At 33.7% G+C, this 15122-nt stretch overlaps 1 protein-coding gene across 5 annotated transcripts in view; it reads right to left on the bottom strand.

Annotated features, from left to right (window-relative positions):
- The window catches only part of LOC111513297 (uncharacterized), a 472097-nt gene that overhangs the window by 12885 nt on the left and 444090 nt on the right, over positions 1-15122 (bottom strand). The gene's annotated exons all lie outside the window — the stretch shown is intronic.

Raw genomic sequence — 15122 nt, 5'->3', positions numbered from 1 at the left:
ATGATAAAAATGATGATAACACAAGGATAGGCCGGGGTAGGGCATGCCACGTGTCTCCAGAGACTCTTATGCATTTGCTCTCGATATTTAATATAGGTGATCCCAAATCTTTCTTCACTCGCGTACGGTATGAATGAGACATCGGTGTTGCCTTATGCCCCAAGGGATATTTGATCCGTTGTGAGGAATGAGGAGCGTCGAATTTATTGAAACGTTTTATCCCACATCAGCAGGTTCATACAAGTTAATGAGCCTGTTGAAGTTCTTCTAAACTATCAAAGAAAGACGATATTAGTCGTGGAGTTTTCAGCTCCTGGTGAGACAAATATCGTCCGAAGAGAGGAGGAAAAACGGATGGAATATCCGTTTTTCCTCCTCAGAAAACAACTACTCCCCTGGCTAATACCACGAAGGGCGTTGGATTATATCCGACAGGCGTCAGTGCAGAAATCTTTACAGAAAATTTTCTAATTATGCAATTGGCAATACAACTGACAGAGTCGACCTTCAATTTTGGAAGGGGCACACTTTCAGATTGGTTTCGGGCTCATTAGCCACTCGTCAGTGCAAGATAGTGGCCATCATCGACCTAAAGTCAATTATATTCCATAATTGAAAATTATAATTCTTTCAGAGTATTTCATTCCTCTTCCTGAGTTGGAGCGAACAACAAAATGTCACTCCATCTAGTGGACGAGGTACTAACCAACTGCATATCCAAAATTTGCTCGATTCCTCTGAATAAGGAAGAAAAATTTCCTTATCAGTCAGTGGGCTATGCTTGAAGACTGGCAGTAAACAAATTCAAAGAAATGAACTTTAAACGTTCAAGTCAGTCTCGGATATACCTACACAGTAGATCCGAAAATTATTTCTCTTCCGAATATGTATTCTGTAACTCAATTTCAATCTTTTCAGTGTTTTCTCTACATAAAATAGACCTAAATAATAATTGTTCTTTTATTCGTCACAATGATTACAACATTGCACAAGATTCAGATCTTAATTTCCATTGGATAGTTACAAACTGTTAAATAATAGTTCTTTTCGAATCAGATTCTATGTCACCTGTCACTCCCGCCTGATGTGTGTGTGTTTGACGGATGAAGATTAGTCATAAACAAGTATGGCCGAAACTGAATTCAAGATATTATTTTGATTGTTAAGAATATACGTTTATGTTGTTGAACTTTTGTATAGTAACACGTTTTTGCCAAATAAAATCAGTGTAAATGATTCACGCCGTTTATTTAACATGGTAGCAGAGCGTGGTTGGCAAAACGAGTAGAAATTGCAGTAAAAGAATAGTTGCACAAGAAACAGAAAGAAAGAAAATGGCGGACAAAAAAGATGATATCTCTCTGCCGGTATTCGATGGAAAAGACTGGGCCAAATGGAAATTTAGATTGTTGTTAACACTGGAGACTAAAAATTGCAAGGAAGTATTAAATAATGAAATACCGGAAGGTACAGGAAGTACGGCAGCAAGTATTGAACAGTGGAAGAAATCTGATGTAAAAGCTAGGTCCATAATAGTACAAGGGGTTAGCAATGCACAACTAGAACTAATAATAAACGAAAAAACAGCAGCAGACATGTTGAAAAAATTGAATGCAATATATGAACCCTCATCAACGGCACTGAAACTACTTGCCAAGAGGAAATTGCTGGGCTTAAAAATGAAACAAGAAGATGACCCTCAGGATTTTATAACAGTATTTGAAAGGCATATAAATGAATTGAAGAATACTGGAGAAATTATTGAGGAAGAGGATCAATTAAATTATCTATTGTTAGCTTTACCAGATTCATGCAGTACGATAATAGATATCATTGATGCACTAGCTCCAACCCAAAGAACTGTTGAATACGTTAAGTCAAAGCTGTTAATAGATTTCAAAAGGAATAATACAGAAGAGCACAAAAATACAAGTCAAGGCCATGTTTTCAACTCACAAGCTTCTAGCTCTAACAGATATGAAGAACACTTCCAGAGAAAAGAAACTGAACAGAAATGTTACAGATGTGGACGTCCCGGGCATATTAAACGCTACTGCAGAAGTTTTGGAAACAGAGGTAGATATAGAGGAAGCCCAAGTTATAGAGGTAATTATAGAGGAGGAAGAAGAAAATCAGCAGGAAATTCAGCGGAGGTTAACGAGAATCATAGATCAGAAGAAAATTGCTTCCAGGTGATGCTAACGAAGTCAGAAAAAGAAGAACCGAAATTTGTTGATAATAACAAAATAACCTGGTTGTTAGATAGTGGCTGCAGCGACCATATTGTAAATACCGATAAGTACTTTTCAGAAGTTAAAGGGCTAGATAGAGATATAAATATTAAGGTAGGTGATGGATATATTATTAAAGCTCTTGCTGTAGGAACCATTGTTGTAAATTTTAAAGTAGGTAACAGTGAAATTAAAACTGTAATAAATAATTGCTATTTTGCTCCTGACATGAATAAAAATTTGTTGAGCATGTCAAAAATTACAGATAATAATCACAAAATATGGGCCCAAGAAAATTACTTAGAAATTATTAATAAACAGAACAAGGTTATCGCTAGAGCTAAGAAGAAACAAAACCTGTACGAGTTATCCGGTAATGTAGAATTCAATTTAATTTCCAACAATTCTGTTATTCTAAATGAAAAAGAAAAGTGGCATAAGAAATTAGGTCATGTCAATTTTGATTTCTTGTCAAACATGTGTAAGAAACAAGTATGTGATGGGTTACCAAATTTCTTAGAGAAAGAAAACATTAAATGTGAAATTTGTATAACCTCAAAAATGGCAAATTTGAAATTTCATAATAACAGAAGAAGAGCTAATGATTTATGTGAAATTATACATACTGATGTAAACGGCCCCATAAATCAAGAAGGCTATGGAGGTGAAAAATACTTTGTAACTTTCATTGATGATTTTAGTAGATTAGTTATAGTATACTGTATAAGGTCAAAAGATGAAGTCTTTGATTGCTTTGAAAGATATTCATTATTAGTTCAAAATCAAACGGGAAAACGAATTAAAGAAATTAGGTGTGATCGGGGAACCGAATATCTAAATAAAAAGTTTTGCGAGTTTGTTAAAAAAAACGGTATATGGTTGAGACCAAGTCCTAGTTACACTCATGAATTAAACGGGGTAGCTGAGAGATATAACCGCACCCTCATGAATAGCGCGAGGTGTTTATTAACTGATGCAAAATTAGATAAAAAATATTGGCCAGAATGTGTTAGAACAGCTGCCTATTTGAGCAATAGGGTAATAAAACAAAATAATTTTGACAAAACTCCTTTTGAAATATTTATGGGCAGAAAACCTGATGTATCTAATCTGAAATTATATGGTAGTACTGTTTTTCTTAGAATAACTGATACAAAAAGAAATAAACTGGAACCTAAGTCTGAAAAAGGTACTTTGATAGGTTACTGTGATATGGGTTATCGCATCTTAGTAAATAACAAAATAGTTGAGAGTAGGCATGTTAAATTTATTGAACAAGGTGAGAGATACATAAGAATAACAAAAGAGAATGAAAGTGATGAAAAAGAAAATGAAAGTAGTGCAAAAGAGAATGAAAGTACTTTGATACGAAATGGATGTGATGGTAACGAATCAGACATGTACGACAACTCTAGTGGAGAGGAAATGGATCTAAATAACAGAGAACCTGAGAATATGACTGAAGGTGTGACAAATGAGGTACTGAAGAGAATCAGAAAGAAACCAGTATGGCATGATGATTATGTTATAGATGCACATTGTTCAAATGTAGTAGTTCCGAATACTTTCTCTGAAGCAGTAAAATCAAACGAAAGGGTTTATTGGCAAAAGGCCATGGAAAATGAGTTGAGCAGCCTACACAAAAATAAAACATGGACACTGGTAGATATAAGGTCAGTACCAGATGGTAATAAAATTATTCAAGCCAAGTGGATATTTAAAGTAAAGCCAAATAATCTTTTCAAAGCAAGATTAGTGGCCCTTGGATATCAACAACCAAGAGAACTAGAGGAAGAAGTCTACTCACCAGTGGCAAGGATGCCTACACTTAAATCCTTATTGTCAGTAGCATGTAGTAAAGGTTGGCATATAGAACAAATGGATGTTCAAACAGCCTTTCTGAATGGCAAAATAAATTCGGAAGTGTATATTTACCAACCTGAAGGTTTTGAAAAAAATGAGAATATGGTCTGTCTATTGAACAAAGCTCTGTATGGGTTGCGCAAGAGCCCTAGAACATGGTATGATTGTTTTCATGAATACATGGTAACGAAAAAATTTGTTTGTTCAAAGTACGATTCCTGTTTATATATTAAAGATGTGGGAGAAAAATCTGTATATGTCATTTTGTATGTTGATGACTTATTGTTGTGCAGTCCTGATCAAGCAGAGTTGAAATGTATAAAAGAAGAGCTGAATAAGAGATTTGAAATGAAAGATTTTGGCAAAATAAAAAACTATTTAGGCATTGACATTGATTATGATAGAGACAAGAAATACATGAGATTGAGTCAAACGAAATATATCGAGTGTATTGCAAGAACATATAACGTCATAGAAAGCAAAAGTTATCGTACACCACTTGAAATAAATTTAAAATTAGAGGCAGCGGAAACTTGCCCAGTGGAAATTCCATATAGAAACTTGATAGGCGCATTATTGTATATTAGTCAGGGAACCCGTCCAGATATCTCATATGCGGTAAACTATTTGAGCGGTTTTCAAAATAACTATTCAAACACTCATTTTAAATATGCTCTTAGAGTTTTAAAGTATCTATATTCAACAAAAAATCTAATGCTAAATTTTAACTCGTTATGTGAAGTACATGTTGATTGTTATGTAGATGCTGATTGGGCAAGCGATATTGTTGACCGTAAATCAAGAAGTGGTATTATAGTTAGAGTATTAGGAAATCCAGTTCTGTGGATCTCTAGAAAACAGAAAGTCGTTACTAGATCCTCATGTCACGCTGAATATATTGCTTTGGCAGAAGCAACAGATGAGGTACTGTTTCTAATAGGTATTGCAAAAGATCTGTCTTTAAATGTAAGCGAACCAGTTGAAATTTTTGAAGATAATTCTTCAGCAAAACATTTGGCTAATAATGGAAATTTTTCTAAAAATAGTAAACATATAGATGTTGGATACCATTATGTTCATGATTATGTTAAAAAAGAGATCATTAAAGTGTCAAAGATTTCATCTGAAGAACAGTTGGCTGATATATTAACAAAAGCCTCAAGTTTTGTTAGGTTTGAAAAACTAAGAAAGTTGTTAAGTGTGTATTAATATAATATAGGAACTTATTTATACGAGTTATGTATTAAGAACATTTATATTCATGATATGATTCAAAAAGAAAGGAGGTGTGTTAAATAATAGTTCTTTTCGAATCAGATTCTATGTCACCTGTCACTCCCGCCTGATGTGTGTGTGTTTGACGGATGAAGATTAGTCATAAACAAGTATGGCCGAAACTGAATTCAAGATATTATTTTGATTGTTAAGAATATACGTTTATGTTGTTGAACTTTTGTATAGTAACACGTTTTTGCCAAATAAAATCAGTGTAAATGATTCACGCCGTTTATTTAACACAAACAACAAGAATTCACTCTCTGAACTCTTATTTCTTATCACTTGTGCTTTATTGGTTTGATTCATGTTGAATCATTTGAATACATGCAATGAACTTTTCTCAATGCTTATCTCTAATTATTTTATAACCTTTACTTTGCATTCCGACGCTGTCTCAATAGTTCAATGAGGTTTCAAAGCGAAAATATGAGGTCAAATTTTGCTATAATAGGGAGAGTTACTGTCAATTGTTATATTTATCCAATTCGCCCTAACCATACCTTGGCACAGCTCGAATTGATAATTTTCAGATTGATACTTCACGAGATTCGACAATATTACCTATACAAATGCACGTTATTTACTCTCTTCAGTTCATACTACTGCAACACCTATGTCTTAAACTACAATTCGTCTTATTACCTTGACACAACTCAAGTTGATAATTTTCAGGTTAATACTTCACGAGATTTTACAACATTGTTTATCAAATGCACGTTATTTAATTTTCTCACTTCACACTACTTCAACACCTGTCTTAAATCGACTACAACATCACGGCTCCCGGCCGTTCACACACACAGACCCTACTTTTTAATATGGAACAGGTAGTTTGGAAAATTATTCAACCCACACGAGAGTGGCAATGACTGAATTTCATCTTTAATGCTAGATAGTATTGGGTCGAGCGCGCAGAGTTATTTTATTTTTATTTTCAATACAGTGGATCGTGCGACATCTGAATGGTGTATGAAATCTTGTGGATTTGGGAGATTCCCATGTTGGGATAAAAATTTGCAAAACGGAGCTTGGCTTTTTTCTCCAAATTTACATGGTATATCCCATAAGGCGGTGTTGCCATTTGCCCCATAATCTCTTAGCTATTCTACTGTTGGATATAATTCAACGCTCTTCGTGGTATTAGCCAGGGGAGTAGTTGTTTTCTGATAGGCGTCAGTCCATTCGACCTACTGTGTAGGTATATCCGAGACTGGCTTGAACGTTTAAAGTTCATTTCTTCAGATTTGTTTACTGCCAGTCTTCAAGCATAGCCCACTGACTAATAAGAAAGTTTTTCTTTTTTATTCAGAGGAATCGTGCAAATTACGGATATGCAGATGGTTAGTACCTCGTCCACTAGATGGAGTGACATTTTGTTGTTTCGCTCCAACTTAGGAAGAGGAATAAAATATTCTGAAAGAATTCCGATTTTTAATTATGGAATATCATTGACTTTATGTCGATGATGGTCACTATATTGCACTGATGAGTGGCTAATGGGCCCGAAACCGGTATGCAAGTGTGCCCTTTCCTTAATTGAAGGTCGACTCTTTCAGGTGTATTGCCAATTGCATATGCAGGAAATTTTCTGTGAAGATTCCTGCACTGACGCCTGTCGTATATGATCCAACACCCTTCGAGGTATTAACCAGGGAAATAGTTGTTTTCTGATAGGCGTCAGTCCATTTAACCTATTGTGTAGGTATATTCGGCTTGAACCTTTAAAGTTCATTTCTTTAGATTTGAAAGGGAATAATTCACCCAATTATAATCAAATATTACCGAAACATCCCGAAATATAAAATAGAATTCAATTTCTCAGTATGAAGTGAATGTCTACCATCCAAAAACTACAACGGAAAATACAGGTCCGTATTTAGAAATTCAAAGATGGGGGTAGCCCAAGTCAGTTGACACCCTATATAAAAGATTCATGGGCATATTCTGATAGCCCACATCCAGTGCCAATAGCAAAATGTCGATAGATTTTCAATGTGTCTGCGAATAAAGAAGATATAGGCAAAAAATAATTTGGGATTTTTTGGTTTTTCCTGTATAACTCCAGAAACAAAAGAGCTATATTCGATTTTTTTACATCATTGAATAGGTTTCTTAAATACGCAACTTTGGCACAATTTAAACGACACTTTATCTCTTATCGTTTACGAGATCCACATGTACAGAAACGAATTTGAATAGCCCTGTATATTATATTATATCATCTATGTAAATTGTATATTGTGCCTCTGAGCGCACGGAGTTTGTACACGTTTTGACATACTCAATGTCATCAATAGATGATCCAGCCGAATAAACATTATTATTATTCTTATTATACGGTATTGATCAGATAAATAAATAATGAAATTGTTGGACATAGCGTAACCTGAGTATGTAAATACTACGCCCACATATTTTATTATTCTTTTATCTGATCAATACCCTAGATTGCTGTAGGGAGTGGTGTGATGACTGACACCTGGGACCCTCTGAATTATTTTTTAAATTTCAGTACATTATCTATATCATATTCAGGTAGTTGTGAAACAATATGTAATCCGTCATTTTGTAGCTGCGGCATCTTGGATTTACAATGATACAGAATATATTAAATTGTATAATCATCAAAACTAAATGTGTTTACCAAGTATCAGAACAATCTGTCAACACGAAGGGGGTCAAAATTCAATTACATAATTTGACCAAAACAAATAAATAAACAGACAAACACACATGACAATCCAAATAAAACCGATTGATAAAAAGATCAAATAATATATAGAATTTTTGAAAACTACCTTCAAAATAAAGTATTGCTCGACCCACCTTTCCATTTTGAATTTTGGGGTTTGTGTCCCCCTGTCATTGAATTGAAAACTAGCATACAAAATGTCTTTCTTTAGAATAAGTGTTTTTGTATATTTCTAGATTTTCATCAGAGGCTGAAATATTGATATCCTGTATATGGAATCATTGCCTGTCATACGACATTATACTAGTCATTATACTGGTTCATTAAGATAGTTTACAAATTATATTAATTTTGCAGATATTTTCAACTTTAAAAATATATTTTGAAAAAACTCAGGAGTTTGAAATATGGAAACGTTTATTTATCTGGAAGAGTTCATACTGAGAGTCTTAATGCTTTTTGAATGATATATCGATAAGGAGCACACACTTCGAACATTCTTCAGCATAATATGATATTAATGCGCCCTAAAGTTTGGAAACCATAAGTAACATTTTTTGTTAAAGTACGTGTTCCGTGTGAAAATTTCTCAACTTTGGCATTTAGGCATCTTTGGAGGTCAATTCTAGAAAAGTACATTCTGTGTACATTTTCAAAAAGTATTTTAGATCGGAATAAACTTACAGGAGTTCAAATATTGATTATTTTTACCTAAATGCGACAAGTGAATGATAACATACGAATATGCAACTCTCACGAGACATCACAGCACTTTTCAAAGAGTGAGGATTATCTTCATTCAAACTCAGGATGAAAGAGAAAATAAGTGCATTGAGTTTTAATTTTCAAAGACGCAAATGTCTTCATTTGCTCAGCTCATCATATTATTAATATGTAGTATGGTAGGTCTTCGGTGAAATTGCAATTTATTGATTGAACAGATACAAATTTAAACAATGTATTTATTAGCTGACCCGTACTGCCTTAAAATTGATAAATGTTGAGTTATTAGCTGAGTTATATTAACGTTTTTATTGTTTTTGTGAAGAATTGAGTCTAGTCACAGGTATAATGATAATGCAATAGTCCGAGTTCCTGCCTATCGTAATGAAGGTACGATGATCCAGGTCCTTCTATATTGGACAACTTTAATGGTACCACCATAAAGTATCCGATACGAAAGTTGCTCAATGACAGTTCATTTAACTTTATGCACTTAATATATCTACAGGGTGTCCCACATAAAACTCCGCGGGCAAATATCTAAAAAAATGAAAAAGAATATCCATATTTCATGAAAGCAGATAATTTTGGTGTCAAAGGGTCCTTTCATTTCATTTCATTCGTTCATTTTTTCAAATGGTAATCCAGTATTTTCAATTGGTTTTTGAATTCTGCACTGAATCCTGAATTCAGCCATACAGCACACTTGTAGTTTTCCTTGAATACTGATGAAAAAATGCAATTTTTTTGCGTATTATAAAGAGGGCCATGAATAAGTCAAAAAAATGCAATAATTTATCGAGCTGTTAGAAGACCTGTCAGATTTGACGAAAGTGTATTCAGTTTTGTGTTGGTTTTTCGTAAAATTGAAAAATTAAAAGAATCAGAATCAGAATCAGAATCAGAATATGCTTTATTGTCGAAAGAATACAATTCTTGTTGACAAAGTCAGTTGTCGTACATGGATGTATGTTAAAATATTGTTAAAATAACACTTACAGATGTATAAACACAAATAAACACAGGATCTGATCAAATTAGAGTAAATAATGGTACATATATATATATATATATATACACCCATCCATACATACATATTCACATAATTGAGCCTCAGCAATGACAAATATGGATAATGAGTTCATTCAGATAATTTGGCTATAAAAAAATCATCCAAGCTATAGAAAGGATGATCAAAGAGTAAAACCTTCACACTACCTCTGAATCTATTATAATTCTTGATTTCCCTAATTCTTGCTGGAAGGTAGTTGTATATTTTCAAGCCGTTATATATAATAGAGTCCTTTACGAGGCGACTTTTGGGTATAGGCAACATAAGAGTCGAGTTTTGGGAAGATCGAGTATTGTAAGACGATGACGCTCCTTTACATAGATCACGGTGCTTATGAATCAAACAAGATGTTTCCAATATAAAAATAGAGATCACTGTGAGGATTTGGTGATTTTTAAAGTATTCTTTGCACGATTTGCGACTCTTAATCTTGAAGAGGGCTCTAATGGCTCTTTTTTGTACAACTTGGATCATCTGTAATAATTTTTTATTGCATGCACCCCAAAAAGCAATTGCATAACCTATATGCAATTCAATTAATGCATGGTAGGCAGATTTTGCTGCTGCAAATCCTACCTCATTATTGATGACTCTAATGGCATAGCACCCAGAGGATAGTTTTTTAGACAGTTTTTTAACATGTTCATCGAATCTCAGGTTACTGTCAATATGAAGACCCAAGAATTTTGTGCAGGGGGAATTGTCAATATTAGTTGAATCAAGAATGATTGCGTCCAATTCACATTTGAAGGTTAACAAGTTAGTTTTGGAGATGTTGAGTACAAGGAGATTATTGTCAAACCACGTTCTTATTGTTTCGAGATCACGTTGTATGACATTGTGTAAAGATGTTTCATCACTACTGTGCCAAAGTATAGTGGTATCATCTGCAAATAACGTGAACCTCCCAGATATATTCAAATGGGAGATATCGTTGACATATAACAAAAATAAAATAGGTCCCAGTACCGAACCCTGAGGCACACCACATCTAGTAGCTCTAATACGTGAATAGTGGTCAGTTTTTACCAACTGGCTACGATTCTCCAGGTAAGATCTAAACCAGTGAGCAGTGAGAATATACACTAATCGGTAGCCTGACAGAAAATTACCGGTCAGACATGTCAGAGATGTTTTAATGAACGGAAACGAAAAATACCAAAAACGGCTACTGTTGAGAATCACAGTGTTGCAGTGCTAGGCCAAATTGTGTTGGAACCATGTAGTTCTACCTGACAAGTAGCAATGCATTGTAACATTTCAAAATCGTCAATACAACGTTTTTTGTCAAGAAACAAATTCCATCCATACAAAAAACATTTGGTTCAAGGACTACATCCAGGTAAAAATCTTCATGTTTCATTTTTCACAACTAAAATATATTCCTATATTCAGGAGATGCTGATAGAAGATTGAACTTCATTGCATGGTTGTTCACCCGTATTCATGATGATGATCATGATTATGGAGTGATGAAAGCCGTTTCCATAACAACGGTATAATAAATAAATATAATTGTCACTATTGGTCTGACGTGAACCCTTATTGGGTGCAAAAAACGAGATTTCAGTCTGTGTGGGGGGTTAATGTTTGGTGCGGAATCATTGATGGTTATTTGATAGGACCTCATTTTTTTGAAGGAATTCTCAATGGGGAGAGGTACTTGGTTTTTCTACAACATGTGTTGTCGAATCTCTTGGAGAATTTACCAATACAAACTCGACTGAATATGTAGTTTCAACAAGATGGGGCACCTCCACATAATAATAGAATAGTTACCCAATATTTGGATGATACTTTTAATGAGAAATGGATTAGAAATAAGGTAGGACCATGGCCAGCTCGATGTTCAGATATTACTCCACTAGATTACTCCACAAAATGTAGAGGATTTGAAAAAAAGTATCACAAATGTTTGTGCTTCCATGACGCGAGAGACGCTTTTAGTTGTCACGAATCGGGAATTACTAAAAATATACATGCATATCTGCATGTATTCTACGTGAAGGGAGGCAGTTCGAACACTTACTAAAATGATTCTTGTTATCACTAATTGATTTCGTTATCTTCATGTTAGTCGATTTATGCTAAAAGTAACATATTTTTTGGTAATTTGAAATATTTATTTTAATTTGTACAGAAATACGCAACTAGATAAAATTGAACAGACAATGAAATCATAACTGATGGATTCATTTTAATAAACTCGTATTATTGCATTCATTTTGACTTATTCATGGCCCTCTTTATAATATGCAATAAAATTGCCTTTTTTCATCAGTATTCAAGGAAAACTGCAAGTCTGCTATATGGCTGAATTCAGAAGTCAATGCAGAATCCAAGAACTAATCGGAAAATCTAGGTTACCATTTAAAAAAATTGACGTCGGTGTCGCGACGCCCTTATGGATGACGCCTATTGCTGGATCTCTTCGCAAATAAGAGGACCCTTTGACACCAAAATCATCTGCCTTCACAAAATATGGATATTCTTTCTCATTTTCCAATATTTGCCCGCGGAGTTTTATATAGGATACCCTATATATTCTTGAAGTCTCTGAGGTTCTGCTATTAAGTAACTTCTTCCAGATATCTCCTAAATATGATTACAGAGCTGCAGGGCGAGGCCAGGGGGTGCAGTCATTAATTACTATGTAACACAGTGATACAGCGGTAAACTTATTACACGCTTTATATTAGCTTCACATGTATATATGTACATATGTATGTATGTTTGCTTGCTTGTAACTCCCAAGCTCGGGATCTATATTGACAGAATTATCGACGTTATTATTGCTTGATCTATTCACGGGCAGATGGCGCTGTACGTAGCCTCTTTGATAGGTTGTTCAATAGAAAATCAAAATAAAAAAATGTATTTTAAGAATCATAAGAAATATTGTACTACAGATGAAATATTTAGATATTTAAATATTTTCAATTACCCGTGATTTGAAACAGAAAAAAGTTTTGAACGAAACGAAAGATACATTTTAAAATATAATTCGATTATTTGAAAGCAAACCAGAATATGGATTTTAACAATGAGAACGTTGTCGTAAAATGTACACCTAAAAAATTCAGTTGATTATATATTTCAGAAAATCGAAAAATTAGAATTGAGATGCTTGACATTATATATCAAATCAAAAATTGATTTGAAAAATAAATATAGTTTGAAAAACTAAAAAACACGCTTTTGAAGAACATCGAACTGAAAAGTAAAAATACATTTTTGGGAAAGAAAGTTTTTGGCTTTCTACTACTCCATCTGTATAATTCAGTGTTCATACAGAAGTATTTGTTTCGAAAGAATTTTTTCTTTCGTATAATTCAATGTTTATATGAAAGTAACTGTTTCAGGAGGACTTTCTTTCAGTTTGTGACTGAAAGTTACTTCTTTGCATGATCTACACATCCATGTATAGAGTTACTTCCTTCCTTTCTTTGGAAGACTCCCTCATTCTTCTTTTTTTTGTATCAAGATGGAGTAGTAGAAAGCCAAAAACTTTCTTTCCGAAAAATTAATCACTCCTAAAAAATATAACCCCTTCAATTTAAAAATAAATATAGTTTAAAAAACTGAAAAACACGCTTTTAAAGAACTTTGAACTAAAAAGTTGAAAACGTTTTTTTTGAATAAGCTTAAACCAATAACTATCGAAAAATACTAGTATTATTGTGAAAAAAGCGTGAGCGTTTTGTGCCATATTTATAACTTTTTAGTTCAATGTTCTATAAAAGCGTATTTTCTAGTTTTTTTAAACAACATTTATAAGAGTTATATTTCGTTGAGTTCTCATTTTGATGGCATTGATTACGAAATCTGACATATCAACGTTATTTACAAGTCCATAGTGAGAAAGCAACAACATCTAAAACAAAGTATCTTGCCAATTTTGTTGTCTAGAAAATCTACGTAAAAATTAATGATTACGCTTTAATTGCTTTTGGCAGCAGTGGTTGTGTGGAATCTGTATTACATGTAAGTATTGATCTTGGGGGAATATTGGAAGAATAAATCAGAGGGCTTTCGCTATTATAACCTCCGTTTAATTCCGCTCCAGCCAGTTATAAATTGAACGCTTTTGACGCCTATTTCATATTTCTTATTGCACGAAGTAGGTTCCAATGAATGCGAGTATAATTGGCAATTTGGAATTCTGGGGGAGACTATAATTATGGCATTTACCTCTTCACACTTGAAATGTTGTATTTTCTGGTGGAACGAGAATTGTCGTATTTATTTAACAATAATAATTCCATTATTGTTCAACAGAGAAGTGAACAGAGAAAATGTTACGTTACTTTGAGAGATTACAATCCGCTGTTTCGGGATAAATGACATACATTGTGGAAACTGGAAAGTCAGAAACCGTTTGGATTTTTAGTGCCAAATTTGGTTCTTGACACGAAAAATTCAATTTCATCAGTCGGTGGCTGGTTTGTTGGTGAATGCAGGTTCAAGTCCTGTACGATGCAGAAAATTTCATGGTCTTTTGGGAAAAAGGTTTTTGCTTTTCTACTTTCTCCATCACTGTACTGAAAGATGTGGAAACTTCCAAAGTAACAAAATAGTAACTATTTTCAATAAAAGCTATTTACGAAAATGTTTAGATCGTGCATATTGCTAGCCAGAATTTTTCTATTAATATTCTTCATATATTGTGTAGCATACCTGTGAATGAAAAGAAGTGATTTTCGTGTTATTTATTTATACTTCATACTATTATTATAAATGTGAAAGTATGTATGTATGTAAATGTATGAATTTTTGTGGCTCTTTCACGGCTAACCGACTGAACGGATTCAGATGAAACTTCACATAAATACAGCTTATATATCAAGATGACATATAGGCTATAATTTACAAAAGGTATGTGTAATTTTGATCATAATATAATGATAAGTCTGGAAAATTCTTCCTCCCAGAGAGCTACCTTGGCGTGCGCTGTTTAGACCGTTGGAGTTCCATGCAGACAATGTAACGTTAAATTGTTTATCTTAAATAGTTCTAAATGAAAGTTTGCGATAGCATATATATCTACCTCTCATGTGGTAGCCACTATATGCATAATACTGAGCCATGTATACAATTAAATTGGATACTTTATTTATAATGCACATTCCGGATCTGTCAAATTCTTATAAAAATTGATACAATTGTCGTTTCAAGTATTCAACATAGATACACTTCTTTTACACTAAGTAATTTGAACGAATCGTTTAAAAGTTATCATGATAATATCAGCTTGACGCAACGC

Source organism: Leptinotarsa decemlineata, unplaced genomic scaffold (genome assembly GCF_025532065.1).
Source record: "Leptinotarsa decemlineata unplaced genomic scaffold, Ldec_3_MD MMD2_tig00000251_RagTag_RagTag, whole genome shotgun sequence".
Classification (NCBI taxonomy): Eukaryota; Metazoa; Arthropoda; class Insecta; order Coleoptera; family Chrysomelidae; genus Leptinotarsa; species Leptinotarsa decemlineata.
This window is presented reverse-complemented; position numbering and strand designations above follow the sequence as displayed.